This window comes from Antedon bifida, chromosome 6, assembly GCF_963402885.1.
Source record: "Antedon bifida chromosome 6, ecAntBifi1.1, whole genome shotgun sequence".
Taxonomy (NCBI): Eukaryota; Metazoa; Echinodermata; class Crinoidea; order Comatulida; family Antedonidae; genus Antedon; species Antedon bifida.
In genome coordinates, this window is record NC_136231.1 from 24842356 (window position 1) to 24851222 (window position 8867).

The following is an 8867-nucleotide window of genomic DNA, read 5'->3' on the forward strand; positions in this document are numbered from 1 at the left end:
TGATGAATGTGGAACAGACAGATATCATCTGTCCAAGTTTAAGTTTTACCTTCAAAGTTGAAAAACATTTATTTACATACTGTACTCTGACATAAAAGATAATAAGGTACAATGCAATAAATTATTGATATAAGTTCATAGAGGTATAAAGGCCGATGCCTAGAAAGATTTGTTTAGGTCTCTTTTGTTGTACCCACATGAACTGTCTGTGATAATGTCTACTTAACTACTCCTAATGATAGATATGGAATGTTAAAAGATATAATGTATCTGTGTCTAATACACTATAATAATATTATACATATTGGATAAAATATTGATTTAAAATACATTATTGTTTTACTTGATTAGATAATTTGTATTTTACTTATATATATGGGATCATTATCACAAAAATATCAGCCCTGTGTTATATTTTTTGTTTGTTTTTGTGTAGTTTTCTGTAAGATGTTGATTAATAAAGTTGGTACAGATAAGATAGCAACATGGAGCACTATAAACAGAGGAGCTTTTATACTTGTTAGGTGAGTGAATTTATTCATTTTTAGGGCTGTCTGTTTTTAGGGCTGTCCGTTTTTAGGGCTGTCCGTTTTTAGGGCTGTCTCTCTTGCTTATAAATCTTTTGTCAGGGTTAATGAGAATACGTCAGTAGTAGTTTACAAGAATTGAATAGTTTTTTTTTTATTTGTTTTTTGACACACTTTCTTTATACTATATAAAATATTATCGATAAATCTTACTTTTGTAATTATTGTACAAAACCAGTCGTTTTATATTACCCCACTAGATATTATTGAAAACAAGTTTATAGAAAAAAATGAAATGTGTACAAAGCAATGTGTGATATTTCATAATGATAATTTGTGCATATTTCAGTTTAATGGATTGCGGAAATGATGAAGTGAAGAATGCTATTAAAGATGCTATGACACCTCTCATTAAGAATCTACAAAAAGCAGACTTTAAGGGAGCTGAAGTATTGCAGCAAAAATTTGAATCTTAAACAGTTGAAGAACAATGGCTACAGGACAGTATATTATGCTGTGGACTTTACCACTGTGCGATCCATTTGCATCATAATGCAAACAATGACATTTTAAAAAGTCAATAATTCTGTAGTGATAAAAACGACTTATTACTTACTAGTGTTTGTCAAAAGGACAAAGTGAAAACATTGTGAAAAGTACCTACTGTAAAGATACAGAAGTACTTGAAGGTTATTACGATATTAATGGTGATTATCCATGCACAACACACAAGTAAAGGTCAAAGCTTTTTTAAGTTTCTGATAATAAATACAGTTATGTAGTAATATGAAATAAAGGTTATAGTTCTAAACAGTTATGGAAGGCTAATTTAAATGTTTGTGTCAGTTACAAAATTGTCATTTTAAAATTCAAAATATGTGTGTTTAAGACTCATCATTGCTAAACACATAATTTTGTAGAGTGAAAGTGGAATTGTTAGTAGATTTTTTAACCCAATCCTCACCAAATATAATCTGTAATTTCTTCTACTAAAGATATTTTTGTAAACATAGCATATATAGAGTTGTTATTCATTGGAGCTACACAGCAATTATCCACATGTAATGTAAACACCCCCCCCCCCCCCACCCATTTTGAACAGCACCACCACCATTAAATAAACTGGTAGCTGCATATAATCGTTTCTCATTCAAATATTAAATTTAATCGTTTCGTATTCAACAATTGCTGAGAAAAATGTTAGTACTTCTACATTTAAAATAAACATAATCAAAAAGTAGAAAATGCAATCATTTTAATTTAATTTAGAACTGACTAAAAATATCCAACTTATACTCAATTCAATTCATATTATTATTATTCATAACACAATTTAACTCAATAAAGCACAAACTACGTCATAGATAAATTAAAGCCCCGGTGATGTTTGTTTTCAGCAATGCAACAATCAACTTTTTAGATATAAATAATTGAGATGATTAGGGCTGTTTGCTAACTTTATCAATTCAAATATACTCACCACATCTCATGACTTTTTATCATCTTTTGAATCTTTTAGTTTCCAATAATTTGTCCTAATGTCTAGAGTAAATATTTACTGCTTATGATAGTAAAATACACGGTTTATTGGAAGCACTGGCATTATAACGACATAGCCGACCAGGACATCAGGAACGTCTAGGTGTTCAGATCAGGAAAGTCTGGTGTGTTCAGTACATCAGGAAAGTCTGGGCTTGTCAGTACATTCGAAAACGTAAGTATGCAACACAGTAATATATATAATAAATTTAAATCATTTTATATATTCCCTTCAGTTCGTTCATATTGGTGGTTACTTCCATTAAAGGTTTCATTATTATTAGTGTTCATTTTGATTCATAGGTTGTGTTCGGAATGTAACCTAACGTTAATCTTGTGGAACAGTGTTTTGACACATGCAAACTCAACAAAATTTTACCAGCAAAGTCATCTGTGGTTAATCCGTTTAGTCAAATGTAAATGTTGATATTTTTTTCAATAGTTATTCTTCATTCAAGATTCATTGTCTTAAATACACTAAGATCATCTAGTGGTTTTATTTGCAGTATGCTACGATTGTGATAATTATTATTCCTTTTTCAATAACTTGTTATCGTTTATATATTTATTGAGATTCAGTATAATTGATTGTGATAATTATTATTCCTTTTTCAATAACTTGTTATCGTTTACTTTATATATTTATTGAGAATCAGTATAATTGTTTCTTACTATTACCATGGGCAGTACTGCCCCTTCACATGTTTCATATACTACTACTATTACATATCATACTTTTATATTTTATTTTTCAATTTTTAAATGTTACTTTTCCTTTTCAAATAATTTTTTATTTGTATGATTCATGTGAATAAAAGTGATTGATTAATTGTATTCTTTTTTTAAATAATTGTGCTCAATAGGCTAATTTTTACTATTTAGCATATTTATTAAAGTTTGCTTCATATTTAGAGTATTTATTGTATGTTTTCTGTTTCATACCTTGGTACCTAAGTCGTTGTTGTTGGTTTTGATTCGGATATTTATTGTCAAAAAAAAGACGAACATTGCCACAAATAACCGGAAGGCTGAAACCATGACAAGTTTCAAGCATAAAGGTAAGAAATAATCTCAATTTAGATCAAACAGATAATCACTTATACTTCTTTGTGTTGTTTTTAGGAGTCAAGCACTCACGCAAAGAAGTAACAAACTGCCAATACCAGATACAAGATTTTTCCGAAAGGTAAGAAACATCTAATCTCTATTTAGATCAAACAGAGAATCGCTTATCCTTTTTTGTGTGTGTGTTGTTTGACTTGTTGCTTTTTGGTTATGTATGCCTATCCAGTATCCATCAGGACCGTCAGTTTTCTTTTTCCAGGTGCAGTTCGAATACAAAAACACGATTTTCAATGAACGAATTACGATTTGATATTTTAATTTGATTTTTGTTAAAAGTAACTGACTCTTTAGTATAAGTCGTTAGGCTATAGAGATCGCTTTTAAGACCGTGCGCCCTTATTTATTTATTTAACAACATATTTATACACAATCAAGTAGAAATATATACTTGTTTTGCATTGTGGTCCTGTCGACAAAAACGGATACAAATTTAATTACTTATACAATTACAATTAATAATAGTAGCAACAAAAATATAAACTGGAAGTTAAATGTTATGAAAAGAAATGAGATCTGTATCTAGCTTTAGATAGATAGCTTTAACATAATCGTGGGTGAATCTTTTATATCTGCTGGCAAGTCATTCCATATTTTTCCGCCTGCAACTTTAAAAGACGAATCCATTTTGCTATGGGTATAATGAGGTATAACAATATTTAAGTTGTCTACTCCACGCGTTGAATGGGTGTGTACATTCCTAATTAGTTCAATTTCATTTGTCAATCTGGTTGGCGCAAGGCCGTGGATACATTTATACATTAGACTAGCTAGATAAAAATCTCTTCTCTCTTCAAATGTTTTCCAGGAAAGATCCTGAATTATGTCATCACCCCTCACGTCAACAAAATCAAAATTTACTACAATGTCCTGTAACAGCCACACGCGCCCTGGTATTGTTAAAGTTCTTATTGTATTTCACAACAAAATACGTTAATTACTTTCATTATTAATATGTTACACACGATACTCACACTCACTTTACATGCGCCAGAATAAAAAGTATGACATAATACTTCACACACAGACTGTCGTGAGTATGCGCACAATTTTGAGACTAAAAATAAAAAATGACAATGAGATTATTAGTCAGTGCAAATTTAATCTCATAAATCAATTCTATCCTTGCTTAAATCATCTCTATAATTGCAAAACTATGGAGGACGCCCATGATAATAAATTACTATAGGCCTTTCAGACAACAATAAAGATCGAAATGTCCAATCACCATCTGTCCTTAGTTTTGAGATGTGTATGTGTTATATAAAAGAGGCAATTGTCACAAGAAGCACCAGTGTTAAGCATTCACCAAAATTCAGTTTTCAACAATGTCCATCGATAGCTTCTGAAAGTTTGCATTGTCGGCGTCTGTCGACTTTTGTATGATAAGGGAAGTTGTACCGATATTGAAAGATGCCAAGCAACACCATATTGTTAATCCATCGCATTACCGTAATGTTGATGTTTCTTGTGTTAAACCCCATTAACGCTGGAGACGATATTTTCTGTGATTCGGTCGGCAGAATCGATTCTTTCATTGGTCAAAATGCTACAATCAGTTGCAAGATACAGATACAACCAAGTTCATCCAACATCACCATTACTGCTAAGTGGGTTCACGATAAAGAACGTGTCGTCAAAAGCGATTATATCAACGTACCGTTAAATTCTACTGTTCAAGAATTGAATATTTCACTTGTTCTTGATAATCTAAGCGCATCAGACGAGGGTGAATATAAATTATTTGTTACCGATACCAGTGGGACTGATTTACTTTCAGAGCCTATCGGCATTTTTGTTTGGCCACCACCATCTGTAGAAGTGTGCAACGCATCTAAATCACATTACGTCAGTGGTGATGTAGCTACATTGAATTGTGCAGTAACCTCTCCAGCAAGATACTCTTTGCATTGGTCAATTGAGCCAGAGACGCATGATAGAGAGTTGGTTTACACTAATAAAGATAAGGTTACAAGTTTAAAATTCAACGTAACATCGCTGCTTGGACAGAATAGGCCTACGTTTACCTGTTTCATGAAAATAAATTCGTTAAACAGACAGATTTTGTGTCAACTAACTACAACTGTGGTCATAGGTAGTCTGAGTATTCTTTCATCTCAGTTTGTTGTTGGAGAGCATGCAACGGTAGAATGCAAGGTTACTGAAAGCGTCTATATACATGTTGATAATGAAAGTATTGACGTGTTTTCCAGTGTTAAAAATGCATACCACCAAAATTGGAACTCAAATAATTCTGCGGTAAATAAACTAATAGAAAATATTAATAACACAGGCACATTGGTAATTGACAAAGTTTCTTTTGACATGAACAACAGTAAAATCACTTGTATAGTTGACCAATGGAACATTTCTAAGATCATAACTGTTGAGATCATAAAAGACGTGAAGGCCATAACTACTTTACCAAGTGAAGATGTGACAATAGTTAATAAATGGAATATTTCTACTATTATACATGAAACGATTAAACATAAAAACGATACACTCATAAGCATTTTACTTGTTATAAGATCAAGTATATTTTTAGCGATTATTATAATGATTATTTATTTTGTGTGTGAACACATTATACGTACACCTACTACAACTATTATCTAAATATCGACACTACAGTACCGGTATAAGTTTTGTTCTTTTTGCAATTTAGTTTTTTTTCTTTAGTTCAAGATGTTTTTAGTCGCGTGGACGCGACTCTATAGTTCACTATGTCGGTCGGTCGGTCTGTCTGTCGGTCTGTCTGTCGGTCTATCTGTCGGTCTGTCTGTCCGTCTGTCGGTCTGTCTGTCGGTCCGGTATCACTATGCGTTTTATCGCTTTCTGACCTTATCTTGATATCAGTTTAATCTAGCTAAGTCAATTTTTCACAGTATATTCCTTATGGCCAGGAATCGATGTGGTTATGTTTTCACGGTGCGCAATAAAAAATTACGCGGTCTACGCACGATTTAACGAAATCACGTTTGTAATCATATCTTCACAACCATGAATCACAATTAAATAAAATTTGGTACTCATAAATTTCAGGGCATAAATCATCATATGGCAATACAATTACGTGCGTAGCGCATGTAACGCATGCGTACGCGCGCTTAAAATTTTCAAAATTTATTTTCGATGAAATAAGAGTACCTTTCAGGCAATTTTAAGCGTTTACAAAATTGCCATGAGTGCGCAGATTTTTGCGCGCGCACTGCGCGTTAAATGTTATTGCGCACTCTTTTAGCCCGATTTCTGTTTTCTTGACTTACTTCAACTCGAAATTACGTTATACGAGCACGTCAAAAGTGACAGGCTACGCACGTGTAAATTAAAAAAATATAAATGTTTTTAAACATTTCAACATGTTCAGTAATTTCGGTCAGTTGGTCGGTCGGTCGGTCTGTCTGTCGGTCTGTCTGTCGGTCCGGTATCACTATGCATTGTAGCACGTGACTTAATGGCTGTTGGCCTTGTTCATGTCAAGTTAGCTAAGAAGCGCCACTAACTCGTATACGGCCTCACACAATATAGGTGAAATTACTGAATTAATAAATTACTTGGATTATTTTACTGATATGCTGTCGGCCAATAACAATTTGTGTAAAATAATGTACAATATATTTAAAGAAAGCTGAATTACAGTCGGTAATGTGCCCGATGTTTTAAGAAACAGTTTCGTGAAGTCAGTGAAACATTATTAGATACAATTCAAACATTGCAAACCATGCACGCCCTACTGCGATCTAATGACACTTAACAATGTCATTGACAAAAGTACGGAGATGAAGTAAAGAATATTGTTCTTTTGAAAATACTTTTAGGTGTAATTGTAAACATAGAAAGCTCATCTGGATGTGACGTGTATCTGCTAAATTTTCACCAACATCAATGTTACAACAATTCCACTAATCTTGAAAATGACATAATAGAATCTGTCAGAAAGGATTGTACACAAATCATAATTTAGCACTCCATAATTGTATTGTTTTTATTTTCATTTAAAATATATTTATATAGAATAAAACATGTCAGGTGATGTGGCATCTGTTTTACATTATATGGTTCTGTTTTTAGAAAATAGAAGGTTAAAACCATGCATAAAAACTCTTTAAAACTTGCTAAACAGTAAAATAACAATACCAAGACAAAAATATATATTTATATTATACGATAAAAGGAGTGAAAATACAAAAAGGAATAAAAAAAATATTTAATAGATAATGATAAATAATCATTCATCTCATCTCATAGAAAGTCAGTAAAAAACAAGACGGGGTTTTAATGATTAATTTACGGAGATTAAATTATATACAATTATATTACACTTAGTTTGAAATAGTTTTGTTTCTTTATAAACTAAATAACCAGACTTAAAATTCGTGTTAGTGCAAAATTATGTAAATAAGTCATGTTGACGTTATCCATAATAAATCTATTTATTTATTTATTAAAACATATTTAAGCAGGATAACATAATTCAGAAAAGAAAAGATCACAATTTTCTGTTTTTAGTCGCGTGGACGCGACTCTATAGTTCACTATGTCGGTCGGTCGGTCTGTCTGTCGGTCTGTCGGTCTGTCTGTCGGTCCATTATCACTATGCATTGTAGCACGCGACTTAATGGCTGTTGGCCTTGTTCAATATGGTCCTGCATACAACTTAAAAACAAGAATTAATAATCCAAGACAAAAAAATACAACATCTATGACATTGAACCATTGTTTCGTTCACTTACGATATTTGCAATCAAATTATAGATATTCCTATTATATGTTGATTATCCACTTTCGTTTTTTTATTGTTTATGTCGCCTGTTGCTGTATAATTTGTAATTGTAAACAGAATAGTATTTGTAATAAAGTGCATTGAACTGAAATAGGCCTATGCGTACAGTCTTTCTTTGCAGAGAAACAATTTTCTTATAATTTCTCTCTCACCATCTATAATATAGTAGTAGGCCTAGTATTAAGGTCTTATTTGGACCGACAGACAATAATACAGACTATGTTGATGAGGAACAAATTGCAGATGTTTTGCAGACATACATTAATTAATGAAAAAGGATATCAGAATGAATACATACTTACTTTCACTATGCTGTTTTACTTTCAAATGCGTAATTCACTCTTCATTAATAACCTATTCCAAGTAATGGGAAAGGTTTCGCTTACGAACATCATTGTGTTATTCATTGTTATGCACTCCTTTTCTTTTTAAATTTTAGTGTCTATTTTTTTTAAATAGAACTACATTTCAAAACCGCCTCGCATTATCTTTGCTCTAGTAAAGTATAAACAAGAAATATTCCTTACAAAAACGCCGCTCGACTTTTTGACTAACAATTTTAATCACTGTTCTTTCTTCCGATATAATTGTTTATTATATCAATTATTTTTGTTTAACAATCAGTAGTAAACATTTTGTGTAAATATAGTCTGGCCTACTGTACAGAACATAAATATAATCATAAACTAAACTACAGTATATGTAGGCCTACATATTCCAGTGTAGGAGCATGGACCTATCTAAAAGGTCCATGGTAGAAGCATTAATTTACTCCCTAATTTGACCCGGCCCACATGTATATAGGCCTACTACCTAGCTAGGGATAACGATGCAACATTAAAAGTTGATAGGTAGCATAGGCCTACATTGCCTGTTGATATTTTGTATCAGTA

The 8867-nt window shown here is 32.0% G+C and overlaps 1 protein-coding gene across 1 annotated transcript in view; it reads left to right on the forward strand.

Moving 5' to 3' along the window:
• LOC144844206 (pumilio homolog 3-like) overlaps positions 1 to 1342 on the forward strand; it is an 81918-nt gene extending 80576 nt beyond the window's left edge. Inside the window, exon 17 of the mRNA XM_078700978.1 lies at positions 1033 to 1342. The gene's annotated coding sequence lies outside the window, so the exon portion shown is untranslated. The remainder of the gene's footprint in view (positions 1 to 1032) is intronic.
• The last annotated feature ends 7525 nt before the right edge of the window (positions 1343 to 8867 follow it).